Genomic DNA, 13,525 nt, shown 5'->3' with positions numbered 1-13,525 from the left:
CTTTGAAGCCCGACCACCTCAACGCGACTCTGCCAAGGTCATAAAGCTGCTCAGACGTCGACGACATGGATTCTGACGGCGGATATACCGAGGTCACAAATCGTCGGTTGAAGAGGAAACTTCGTAGGACATCAAGCGTGAGTGAGCTTAACTACAATAAGCCGCCCACACAGCAAGCGTACACAATCGCCGACATCCCCGTCGCTGCTACAGGCAACCTCAATTCCCTCAATAGGCAAACTCTCACTGCCTATCTCGAGAGGCTGGCTCCAGGGCAAATCAGAGAGGTCCGAATTCACAGAAGAAATACACTTTCTGTTGATGTGACTACACGAGCCATCCTCAACACTTTGAAAGCTGTAACTGAGCTAGGAAATATACTTGTCCGCTCTTTCATCGTACATGGAGGCAGCACCACCGCCGGTGTTATCTACGATGTCGATACAGATATTGATAATGGTGGTCTCCCAACGCTAGTCTCCTCAACTGTCCATATCACAGACATACACCGTTTTGGACGGTCAAAGTGCATAAAACTCATTTTTGAGGGAAAGACCTTACCAACACATGTAAAAGTGGGTTATGTGCAACATCCTGTCCGTCCATAGCGCCCTAGGCCCTTGCAGTGCCGTAAATGCCAGGAAATCGGACATGTAAGTGCTGTGTGCGTGAACAAGATGACATGTCCGCGCTGTGGTGGTGATCACGATGAGTTGTCGTGTGCTGGCTCTGACCTGAAGTGCCCTAACTGCGATGGGCCACGCGAGGCAACGTCAAAGGACTGTCCAAAATTAAAGACCTAAATGTCCATGCTAAGCAAAATAGTACGAGATCAATCTACACACAGAGAAGCGGCTACCAAGGTCCACCGCCGCCAGGGGCGCTCACGTAATCGCAGAAGGAGATCAGCATCGACAACAGGACAACCTGTATTCCAGGAAAAGTCGTCGCGCGCTCCTGCTCGTCCTCAAACGTCAGAGCCACCTTTAACCACGTCTACTCTTCTGAACACCAAGGACGCTACTATATGGCCTTCCCTGCCATCTCGGAGCACAGAAGTGCAGCCGGAACGCCAGCGTGAACATGAACCTTCATCGTCGGATGGGCAAATCAAGGCAATGCTTGCACAGTTGATTCGTTCCTTGCGAATGCTGCTCATCGGAGCCAAGACGCCCGTTGCCAAGGCTGCGGTGCAAATTCCCGACGCACTAGAACCAGTGCTTGCTGCTGTATAAAAGCTAGCAAACGCCATGGCGTCAACTTCAAGGTTGTCACTACAGGAAAGGATAATCGGTTCCGTAATATTCCAATGGAACGCATGAGGTCTACGGGGTCGCCTGGGAGATTTTAAGCAGAGAGCGTTCAAGCATCAGTTTCCGGTTATCGTAATATGCGAGCCGAATATTACATCGCCATTTAGACTCTCTGGATACGAACAAGTGCGTGGTGTCAATAACAGGCATACCTAAAGGCAATACAGGCAATACCTAAACAGTCGCGGACTGCAGCTCTCACCGGAAAAAGTGTAATCATGGAATTTAGACGGAAGTCAATGGCCTGCTTCCCCGTTATGATTGATAGTAAGATTATACCTTCAGTAGCCCACTACAAGTTTCTCGGAGTCCTCATCGACCGCGACTTATCTTGGTCGAAGCACCTCTCTGGATTAAGAAAAAAGCTGGACAGCTTTACTCAGATCATTCGACATATGTCTGGAAAATCATGGGGGCCATCCAAGTGATCTCTTCTGCAGCTCTACCAGGCACTTTTTGTTGGTTACTTCTGCCACAGTGCGCCTGTACTTTCTCGGGTTACTACAAATGCTGTACGCACGCTTGAAAGTGCCCAGGCTCGCGCACTGAGAATTTGCCTAGGACTACCACAATGTGCGTCTACTTGGGGCCCTATTGCAGAGGCACGTGCGTGCCCAGCTCGAGTTTATCTGCCACATGAGCCATTGCGAGCGCATCTAAGGCTACTGACTAGACACAGGAATCATCCACTCACGAACGTCACAAGCGTACGGCCTGTGTACGCCTACTCAGAAGCCGTGCTGTCGCAGCAATACTTGTTGCCGTCGGACTTCGAACTGTATGACATACCCGAAGTTCCACTCTGGACGATGGCAAAGCCAACGGCGAGACTCTCAATCCCTGGAATAACGAAGAAGTCGGAAATGCCGCTTGCTGGGCTCAAGCATTTCGCGCTATCATACATTGCTCACATGTATGGATATTAAGAACATATTTTTACAGATAGTTTTGTGGCACAGACCCCTTCCGTGGCGGCCTACACGGTGCCTGGAATGGGGATCGCACAACGGTTCAAGATAGGACACAGGATGTCGTCTACAGCAGCTGAGTTGACCGGAGTTCGAGAAGCAGTTCGCTGCATACTGCAACAGAGTCTCGAGAAGTGGACAGGGTTCTGTGGCTCAAAACCAGCCCTGCAACTCATCAGCAATTATATAAATGACAGAACCGCACATAGTTCTCTGGTTTATGACATCATGTCTCTGCTTGCTGAGGCGTCTCATTCAGGGAATACCATCGTGCTGCAGTGGATTCCTGGCCATTGTGGAATAGCTGCAAACGAACAGGCTGACGCGGATGCAAAAAAGGCGCGCACTGACGGAACAATTATAAAAATTTATTTTTCTCGGTATGACATTAATGCCTTGCTCCATACCTCCATTAAAACTTCTACGGCGCGACATCGGAACAACCCTGAACATCGACAAGAGCGCCTCCATAAACTTGACGCTAGATTACAATTCCGGCTTCCACTTCGGTTGCGGAGAAGCCAGGAAACACTCATTCATCGATTACGGCTGAGTGTGGAATACACTCATCGATCCCTTCACAAGATTGGACAAGCACAGAACCCTGAATGTAGCGTCTGTCACACTCTCGAGACAATAGCTCACGTACTTTGCGTGTGCCCTCAATATGCGGCCGAACGAAGAGCACTCAAATCTACTGTTGACAGCTTGGACTCCCGCCTCTTTTCAGAAGAAGCGCTTTTGGGCGCGTGGAGGAGTGTTGACTGTGCCCAAAGTGCCATAAAATAACTTTGAAATTTTTAAGTGAGACTGGTTTAGACGATTGCCTCTAGAAGCTGTGAGACGTGCAGGTAGTGCAACATGTGTTTGAGCATTAACTTTTTGTGACAAGATTACTTTTTGCGTGGACAAGATTACTCTTACGTGTATTGCGTCTACACTGCGCATCCGTATATTGGACTTGTATATAGTATCTCACCCGCCACCTACCTTTCCCTGTATGTCCCACTTCCCCTTTCTTCAGTGAGAAGCAGCAGGCTAGAGACACGCTCTCCAGGCCGACCTCTCCTCCTTTCTCTTCATTAAAATCTACTCCTCTTCCTATGCAAGGATCCAACGTACACAGGCTCTACTGGCACGGATAGCATCATGCCGCATTCGCGAGATTCACGCATGGATCTGCTTTTCACCACTGAAGCGCTTGATGCGGCTCTTGCCTTGTGTAATCCTCTGAACCAGATGGCATATCGTACCGCATCAGGTGCCACCCCTGTGAGTGAGCACGAAATGCGTTGCTGAATATATTCAACGTATTCTGGCAGGATGGAAACGTTCCTCAAGAATGGAAAAGAAGCCGTCTGGTTCCACTCCTCAAACCTAGAAAGTCACCACTAGAGCTCACGTCATACCGCCAAGCGCGCTGGTTCGTTGCGTAGGAAAGGTGATGGAACTTATGGTACTTGCCAGATTGGAGTGGTACCTGGAAGGCTACAAAGTTTATCCAAACGCTAGGGCCTGTTTTGGACGTCTCCGCTGTTCCAGTGATCATCTCATCGATGAACCGCTTACTTCGATGAACCGCTTACGTTCAACATCAAAGGAAATGTAAACGGTTATTTGCCGCTATGTTTCTAGACATAAAAGGAGTCATACTTGGTGCTCTTTGATCGGTTGGCCTTGGTGGCTTTGTGTACCTGCGAACCATCAACTACTTACACATGAGGTCATCTCTTGTGGAAACCTCTGACGGCCCGACCTCTCAACACTGCACACACCGTGGTGTTCCCAATGGTAGCGTCTTGAGCCCCACATTATTCTACCTCGTTCTTGTGGGTCTCGTGGAATGCATACCAAGTGCTGACTAGGTATCAATGTACGCCAATGACATCTGCGTGTGTGCGTCAGGTGTAACAGGTCCTCAGGTGCGCGCAAGGCTTCAGAAAGCCGCGACCTCAATATAGGCGTACCTTAGGGAACGAAGCTTCAAGATTTCACCTGAGACATGTGCGCTAGTCGCTTTTACGCAGAATCCGATAACGTCCTACGCTATATCTATCAATGGACAAAACATCTGCTACGCCAGGACGCACAGTTTCTTAGGGGTGATCATTGATAGAGACCTCAGCTGGAGTCTCCGTGTGGCCTTCCTGAAGAAAATTCTAACGGCATATTTCACATTTCGAATTTCTTGGAATGAAAGCGGGGAGTATTACAGTACACGCGACGTTACGACTCTCAAGGCACTGTTTCTGGGTTATCTGAGGTATAGCTTACCTGTACTGAACATTATATGCAACAGTAACATCCACACAATCGAGAGTGCTCAGGTGCAGGTAAACAGGGTTTGTCTTGGAGTGCCGCCCTGCACATCCACAGCGTAAAAATTGCGATAGCTCAAGGCTACCCATTCACAATTCATATGACATTGGAAGTGCTCAAAGAACACATTAGGCACAATGCCTGCGCCCATTTCCACCCCCTCGCCGCACTGCCGAAAGACTGGCCCAGTGCCTCCTTTTGCCAGGAGATATCGGCGTACAGCGACTGCTTTTCTGGAGTTATACGCCTGCCAAGAGGTTGCTCTCATCTCCTTGGCGTTTGGCATGCCCACAAGTTCGACTCTCAGTGCCAGGAATTCGCGCGAAAGCAGGGCACTCGTCGCCAGCTCTCAAGCAGCTATTTCTGCTGATGCTGCACGAATTTACACTGATGGCTCGACAAATGCGGGCAGATCTACAGGAGCTGTTATCGTCCCCGTGACTATTATGTTTAAAGCCTCCCACCAGACAACTCGACTGCTGCGGAGCTTGCTGCACGCCGCCGTGCACGTCGCATGATTCATGAAGATCTACTACGAAGATGGAGCATATTTACCGATTAGAAGGCAGCCCTGCATTGGCCGCTACTCGTCCTGCGTCGTGTACCACAAAACGAACTTGTTCTGGAAATGAGGCAGCTATATCACCAACTAGCAGGATAAGGACACGACATCACTTTTCAGTGGCTCCCAGGCAACTGCGGCATCATGGGCTATGAACATGCCGATCAAGCTGCTATGAGGGCTCACGAAAATGCCGCGAAGGAACCTGTCCCGCTATCAAGAACCGGTGCAGCAGCAAAGCTTAGCATACTCACGCGTGATGCCGCAGGATTCATGTTGAACAAGCAAGGTTTGCGGCATGCCGTATTTTCGCGATTCTAAGCACCCCCCTCTACCATCGCGAAAAAATTGGGAAAAAGAGTTTGCATGCGAATCTAACCACCCCCCTATTTTTTAGGAAGAGCGCGTAGCCAAGACCGCGAAGCGCGCTTGCTCGCTCTGTCATCGAGCCAAAGCCGTCGGAGTCCCGAGGTGGAACGGCGTCCGCGGCGCGATCTTGCCGCAGAGCCGGACTGCAGAGCCGCGCGGACTCGTGAGTGGCAGTGATAGTGACTAAGCATCCGACACAAGCGGTGGGCTCACTGTTTGCACCGATTCTTATTTTGGATGTTTGAAAAATAAAATGTTATTTCTCGCACCCGTCTTGTCGTGATGTCGCAGCGAAAAGGGAGAGGGGGGGGGGGGGGGTCATTCCAGATTTTTCGAATCTAAGCAGCTCCCTCACTTTGGGCATCGCGATCATGAAAAAAAGGGGGTGCTTAGAATCGAGTAATTACGGTACTCGACTGCACCGCCTGGGCCCATCCCTCCCATTATGTATTCCATCTGGATTATCCCCAATCGAGACAGTTGTTATCTGCGATTGTGGCTTGGAGTATCTTTTACGAATGCATTTACTCGCAGCATCGGAATGGACGACAGTGGTGTCTGTGATAGTTGCGGCAGCGATAAACAACCGAACACATTCTCCGTCATTGTCCCCGCTACAGCTCCTAGAGACAGTCGCTCTTGGTGGAACTGGCAGGCCTGAGCAGAGGATCTTAGAGCGCCGTCTTATGCGGTCTTCGCACCAGAAGGCGACCAAGGCACTGCTGGAGCTCCTCCGGTCAAGCGATCTTATTGAACAACTGTGAATGCGCGCGCGCGTGCGGGTGTGCGTGTGCGTGTGTGTGGGGGGGGGGGGGTTCTTTCACGCTCAGAAAACACTTTTATGTAGCACGTATTGAGCAACAGAAAGCTGTATCGGGAGTTTTTCATGTCGCTCTACAATTTTCTCATTGACACTTTTCATCTGATTGCATCTTTCAGAAGTTTATGAGTTAAGACTAGTTATGTAAGTAGGCGGAATGCAAGATATTATCTCAGTATCTCCAAGTGACCGCAAAACATTACCGTGGTTCTGTCCAGTTACGCGGCCTTTGCATATTTTTTTCCGATAGTAATTATATGCGCACTCCAGGCGCATTTCTTTCATTGGCGTCGGCGTCGCCGTCGCTGTGAGGTTCCGTACAAGATCTACGGCCGATCGTCACCGCGCGCCGTATACTGTATGTGCTAGTCAAAGCGTGCGAGGGTGAGTCAGCAATGGCGGCTCGATCTCGCGCACGCAACGGACGAAAGCGAAGAGGAAGTGCGCCGCCTTCCGCCGCGAGCAAGGCTTCGAGGGAGGGTAGAGAAGGGACGCGCGTTCTACTCCGGGCGGCCAGGGCGGCCGCGCGCGCGCGTTCGGGCAGTTGTACCGGTTCGGCAGTTGTATCTTAAAAGCCACCTGCGACGGGTAGAGAGTTCGCGCTGCGCTGTGTTTTCAAGGCGTAGTTCACGTTTATGCGAGCGGCTGCACGAAGGCCAATTCGCTCGCTGCTGCTGCCGCGTTTCCTAAATGCGGCGGTTCGACAGCGAGTTTCCACGGTCATCGAGTGAGATGTGTTCTCGTTGGCTTGTACTTGTTAATTTAGTTATACGTGCGGACAAATTTCTGCGACTGTGAAGGGATAGCTGCGGAGGCAAAGCGCCAGCAAGTGAGTGCGCTTCTGAAAAGAGTCCCATGTTTTAATCCACGTTAGTTTAGGCTGGGGAAGAGAAAACATAAATACCTTATCAGCAACAGGTAAATAAGAGAGAACATGCCACTGAGTGTAAAGGTTTACTTATTTTGTGGCTTTTCCCTTCCGCGTCTGGCAAAACGCGAAACCGTCGCACGTGGAAGCTGCGTTGATTCAGCGTCTGTTCCGAGCAACCAAGAGCACCGTTAAACGCTGCCGCCCTACTTAACGCGGTAACACACGTGCAGCAGCCACATGCCCGTAGCTTTCCCTTCATAGCCACAGAATGTTGTCCGCGAGTATAGTGTTCCTATGTTTACGAGCTTATACGGCCGATAAAACTGCTATCCTTACTTCGTATACACCCGCCGTGGTTGCTCAGTGGCTATGGTGTTGGGCTTCTGAGCACGAGGTCGCGGGATCGAATCCCGGCCACGGCGGCCGCATTTCGATGGGGGCGAAATGCGAAAACACCCGTGTGCTTAGATTTAGGTGCACGTTAAAGAACCCCAGGTGGTCAAAATTTCCGGAGTCCTCCACTACGGCGTGCCTCATAATCAGAAAGTGGTTTTGGCACGTAAAACCCCAAATATTATTATTATTACTTCGTATAGCTGTCCACCAATTTGCTATCGCAATAAATGCTTCGCCATTCGGGTGAAACTGCGACTTTTTAAAACTTTGGTGCCTGATAGCTGGGACACACTGTAAGTTTTGAATGAGTAAAGAAAGCGGAAAATGACGGAGCCTTTTGAAACAGTAAAAAATTAATGTAAAATATTGTTACGGATGAGATGGGTTTAGTTACAAGATGACCGAGGGGGCGTAGAGGCGAGATCGCAGACAGTGGGGCATTTTTTCTTCTTCTCTTCTTCGGCTTCGTCGCGCAGCGTAACATCTTCCTCCGGCGCAGACGAAGCTCGCCGAGTGAGTTATGTTGAATTCCAATGGCGGAGTCGGAGCAGCCGACGGACTCCGCGAGCACTCGACTCTGGCGTAGAGCAACGCCTCCAAATCCTCGAGTGGAACACAACCTGCGCGGGCGGAGCAAGGCGGAAGCGGAACTTCTATCGCCGAGTTACCCAGGATACCTTGCGTGTTGTCATTTCCTCCCACTGTTGGCTCCCAGTACTGCAGCACCGGTCACTTGTCTCTTCAGCGCCGTTCACCTATTGCTTTTTTAAAAGTGCCGAATGGATATCTCGCCAAGCGTGCAGCACCTTTTGCTTCCTCGCGAGTCGTGACCGGTGGCGCCTCCCAGCAGTCAAACGTGGTAAAGAAAATGCGTCACGCAGACTTCCGGTCCACTCCGCCGATTTTGGCGGAGCATCTTTTTCTGCTCCACGGAGTGACTCCCGCTCTGAATCCACACCGACTCTCTCATTGGAACACCTTACTCCCGCCCTTACTCTGTCATTGCAACAAACTTGCTCCGAAACGAGCAGAAAAACTTCCTCCGATTCCGCCATTGGAATTCAACATTAGAACATTACATGACTGGTAGTGCTTGATTTCGGAACCCTACGATGGTAGCGCTTCAGGCGGGTGACATGAACCATTTGTGTCTTCCGCGACCGGCGATTATTGGAGGTCAGTTTGCTATGACGTAGTTGACGTCACTTCATCAGTTGAGTATCACGAATGGTCTGCTGTCCGTGGAGATAAACTTGTGATACAGGCCTTTCTTCCGTACAGGTGTCCACAGTAACACATGATCGCCTGGAACGAAAGTGACAGGTATATGCCGAGCGTCATAGCGTGCCATGCGTTGAAACTTGCGAAGAGAGTATTTTTAAGCGAGCAAGCCGACGCGCTTCTTAGGCATGACACAGTGTCGGACAATGTCGGCGCAAGGGATGTGTCTTCGTTCAGTGCGAATGGCAAAATTGTGCCCAAGGACGTATGGGGACTACGAACGAACAACCGATAAAAAAGCGCATACTTGGTTATTTCGTGCTTGACTGAATCGTATGCGTACGTGATGAAGGGCAGCACGTCATCCCAATTCTCGTGATCAGCTGAGATGCGCTCTTAAACAAATTTACACCCTTTGAGGTATATATTTTCCAGACAACGATACACTCTACACTCTTAGAAAATTTTACACCCTTTGGGGTCTATCTTGTCCCACAACAATAATCGTCATCTGTCTTGCCCGCGTTTCCTTTCTTTAACGCTGCGAGCCCGGTACTTCCCAGTCACGAAAGGCATCCGCGTTATCAGCGTGACGCATCATTCTCGACAGGAAAGTAGCGAGCGCCGAGTTTTCAGGAAAGGAAACGCAAGCAAGCCAGATGACGATTATTGTTGTGGGACAAATATACACCCCAAAGGGTGCAACCGTTTTAAGAGTGTAACAAATGTTTACACCGTTTGGAGTGTATATTTGCCACACATTAATAATCGTCATCTGTCTTGCCCGCATTTCCTTTCTTAAAAACGCTGCGCTCGTTACTTTCCTGTCGGGAATGCTATGTCATGCTGATAACGCGCATGCCGTTCGTTACTGGGAAGTACCGGGCTCGCCGCGTTAATAAAGGAAATGCGGACAAGACAGATGACGATTGTCGTTGTGTGGCAAATATACACCCCAAAGGATGCAACTGTTTTTAGATTATAATCGTCATCTGTCTTGCTTGCGTTTCCTGGCTTGAATACGCTACGTTCGCTACTTTCCTGTCGAGAATGCCTTGTCATGCTGATAACAGGCATGCCGTTCGTGACTTGCAAGTACCGGGCACGCCGCGTTAAAGAAAGGAAATGCGGACAAGACAGATGACGATTATTGTTGTGTGGCAAAAGGGTGTAATTTTGCTTGAGAGTGCACTCAGAAAGAAATTACACCCTTTGGGGTGTATATCTGCCACACAAAATAATCGTCACCTGCCTCGCTTACGTTTCCTTTCTTGAAAACGCCGCGCCCGCTACTTCCCTGTCGGTAATGCTATGTCATGCTGATAACGTGCATGCCGTTCATTGCTGTGAAGTACCGGGCTCGCAACGTTAAAGAAAGGAAATGCGGACAAGACAGATGACGTTTATTGTTGTGCGGCAAGATACAACTCGAAGGGTGTAAACATTTCTTAGAGCGTAGACTCCCCTACAAATGTACACTCTCTGGGGTGCATATTTGCCGCACAATAGTAATCGTGATTTGTTTTGCTTGCGTTTCGTTTTTCGAAAACGCTGCGCTCGCTACTTTCCTGTCAAGAATCCTCTGTCATGCTGATAACGCGCATGCCATTCGTTACTTGGAAATACCGGGCTCGCAGCGTTAAATAAAGGAAATGTGGACAAGACAGATGACGATTATTGTTGCTTGGCAAGATACGACCCAAAGGGTGTAATTTTTTTAAGAGTGTACAGGACCACATGTTGGTGCACTCTAAGAAAAGTTTACATCCTTTAAGTCGTATCTTGCCACACAACGATAAACGTCATCTGTCTTGTCCGCATTTCCTTTCTTTAATGCTGCGAGCCCGGTACTTCCAAGTCACGAACGGCATGCGCGTTATCAGCATGACAGCGCATTCTTGACAGGAAAGTAGCAAGCGCAACGTTTGCAAAAAGGAAACGCAAGCAAGACAGATGACGAATACTGTTGTGTGGCAGATATACACCCCAAACGCTGTAAACATTTTTAGAGTGTACACTCTTCACTCGTCATCTCCCTTGCTTGCGTTTCCTTTCCTGAAAACTCGGCGCTCGCTACTTTCCTGTCGAGAATGCTGCGTCACACAGATAAGGCGCATACCGTTCGTGACTGGAAAGTACCGTGCTCGCAGCGTTAAAGAAAGGAAATGCGGTCAAGGCAAATGACGATTATCGTTGTGTGGCAAAAGGGTGGAATTTTGCTTAAGAGTGTAAGCGTACGATTTGTGCGTTCGGTGAGGCCATTCGATTGTGGGTGGTGTGGCCTTGAATGGCGATAAGTAGAGCCGCAAAGGCGCACCAGATCTTCAACGATGTCGGCGGTGAATTGCCGTCCACGGTCACTTATAACAACACGTGGAGTGCCGTGGCACATGATGACAGAATGAAGCATAAAGTGCGGCACATCGGCGGCGGTAGGAGAGATAAGGGCCGCAGTCTCAGTATAGCGCGTCAAGTAGCCGACGCACAGAATAATCCAGCGACGGCCGCTAGAGCTCTTGGGAAAGGGGCCGAGCAAGTCTATACCAACTTTTTCAAAGGGTAAAGCAGGTGATTTCACAGGTTGCAAAAAGCCTGCAGGAGGCGTCGTCGGCTTCTTATGACATTCGCAACCTGGACAACTGGAAATGTGCTGCCTTGTGCTCTTCCCTACTTTCGGCCAGTAAAAGCGCTGGCGTAATTGATAAAGCGTGAGAGCCGAGATGACCCGATGCGATGTCATCGTGCACGGCGCGAAGAATCGAAGTACGCAGGCGTTCGGGGAACGACTAGGAACAACGAAGTGCCGTCAGCAGAGTAGTTCTTTTTGTAAAGCAGGCCGCCACACCACGTAAACGGCGTCGTCTGACCTGAAGCGCGGGCAGCCTCCAATAAGCCATCAGCGTAGGATCGCGACGTTGTTCACATTGAAAGGTACTGGCGTCAAAAAAATTGGTAATGCTGGCAAGGTAGTCGTCGAAGTAGTCATCGTTAGCGGTGGACTGTGGCGGCGGGAGACGAGACAAGCAGCCGGCATTGGTATCACACCGACCGCTCTTAAATTGTAGCCGACAGAAAAGGCCTATTTTTGAAGGCGTAACGCCCAACGTGCCAGATGTCCCGAAAGATCCCGCGATCCAACAAGCCAGCAAACGGAATGATGCTCCGTCACTCTGCCGAACGGCGACCATTCGATATGGCCGAAACTTCTGGAAGTCCAAGACTACTGCGAGGCATTCCAATTCGGTGACAGCGCAATTTCGCTCATCTCTCGCCACTGTTCGAGTTGCGTACGCAACGACGTGCTGGCGCTCATGATGAAGTTGAACTAGGACGGCGCCAACTAACCACACCTCTAGCATCAGTGTGTAGCTCAATCATGGCCTCTGGATTAAAACAACGCAAGATTGGCCCAGAAGTTAGGAAATACTTCAGCTTACGGAACGCGACTTCACACTCTGTAGTCCATAACTACGAATTGTCTTTCTGAAGGAGGCACGTAAGTGTGTGAGCAAGTTGGGCGAAGTTCTTAATAGACTGGCGGAAATACTAACACAGGCTAAGAAAATTTTTTAGGTCTTTCGCGGTCGGCGGTTGGCTAAAATCGCGCACTGCAGCAATTTGTTCAGGGTCAGGTTGTATATATTTGTAGACGAGAAAACCGAGCCCGAGAGTCTGACGTACACCAAAGTGACACTTATTTGAATTTAGAACTAGTCCAGCGTTTTGTAGGCGGTGCAGTACGACGCCAAGTCACTGATTGCGCTCCTCAAGTGTTATGCGAAAAATGATTACGTCATCGATATAGCACATGCAGATCTCTCATTTTAATCCACGTAGCAGGGTGTCCATAAACCTCTCAAAGGTTGCTGGCGCGGTGCATAAACCGAAAGGCGAGTCATTCAACTCGAAGAGTCCATCTGGGGTAACAAAGGCAGTTTTTTTTCTTTATCGGTTGGGTGCATCGGTATTTGCCAGTATTCCGATCGTAAGTCAACGGAGGAAAAGCAGGAGGCTGCGTGAAGTCAACTGATAGCATCGTCGATGCGTGGCAGAGGGTATGGGTCTTTCTTTGTGGCTGCGTTAAGTCGTCGATAATCAACTCAGAATCTCGAAGAATTGTCCTTTTTCCTAACTAGTATTACTGGAGCTCCCCAGGGACTGTAAGACTCCTCCACGATGCCTTCCCGCAGCATTTTTTGAACTTACTCGTCGATTCCTTTTCGTTCTGTAGGAGACACGCGGTACAGCTTCTGGCGAATAGGCGTCGCTTGGCCCGTGTTTATGGGGTGTGGCGTTCGCGAGTCATGAAGCGAAATCGCACGCTCGTCTTGCGCGAAATCGAGTACTGGTGCATAGCGGACGACCACCTTTTGCAATTCTTCCCGCTCTGGAGAGGATAGGGACTTGTTCGTCCTGCAGTACAATTCCACGTGGTCGCGATTTGCTGCCCTCGCGTCGATAGAAGTGCCAATGCCATCAATGCTGACATTCGCTTGTGAGTCAAAGGTAGCACGGCTTGAGCCCTGTCGGCAGTAAAACTTGCTCCAAAGCCATGTCACCGCCCACACGTGAGCATGGCCATCTACACATTCTATATTGGATTGAGGAACCAGTATATGTTTCTTCAACATGGTAAGGGAGTACGGCTCAATTAAACCATGACACCAATGCGGAGGGCAATCCGCG

At 49.8% G+C, this 13,525-nt stretch overlaps 1 protein-coding gene across 4 annotated transcripts in view; it reads right to left on the bottom strand.

Annotated features, from left to right (window-relative positions):
- Positions 1-13,525, bottom strand: part of LOC135904559 (echinoderm microtubule-associated protein-like CG42247) — a 172,013-nt gene that overhangs the window by 18,161 nt on the left and 140,327 nt on the right. The gene's annotated exons all lie outside the window — the stretch shown is intronic.

Source organism: Dermacentor albipictus, chromosome 2 (assembly GCF_038994185.2).
Source record: "Dermacentor albipictus isolate Rhodes 1998 colony chromosome 2, USDA_Dalb.pri_finalv2, whole genome shotgun sequence".
NCBI classification, from domain to species: domain Eukaryota; kingdom Metazoa; phylum Arthropoda; class Arachnida; order Ixodida; family Ixodidae; genus Dermacentor; species Dermacentor albipictus.
This window is presented reverse-complemented; position numbering and strand designations above follow the sequence as displayed.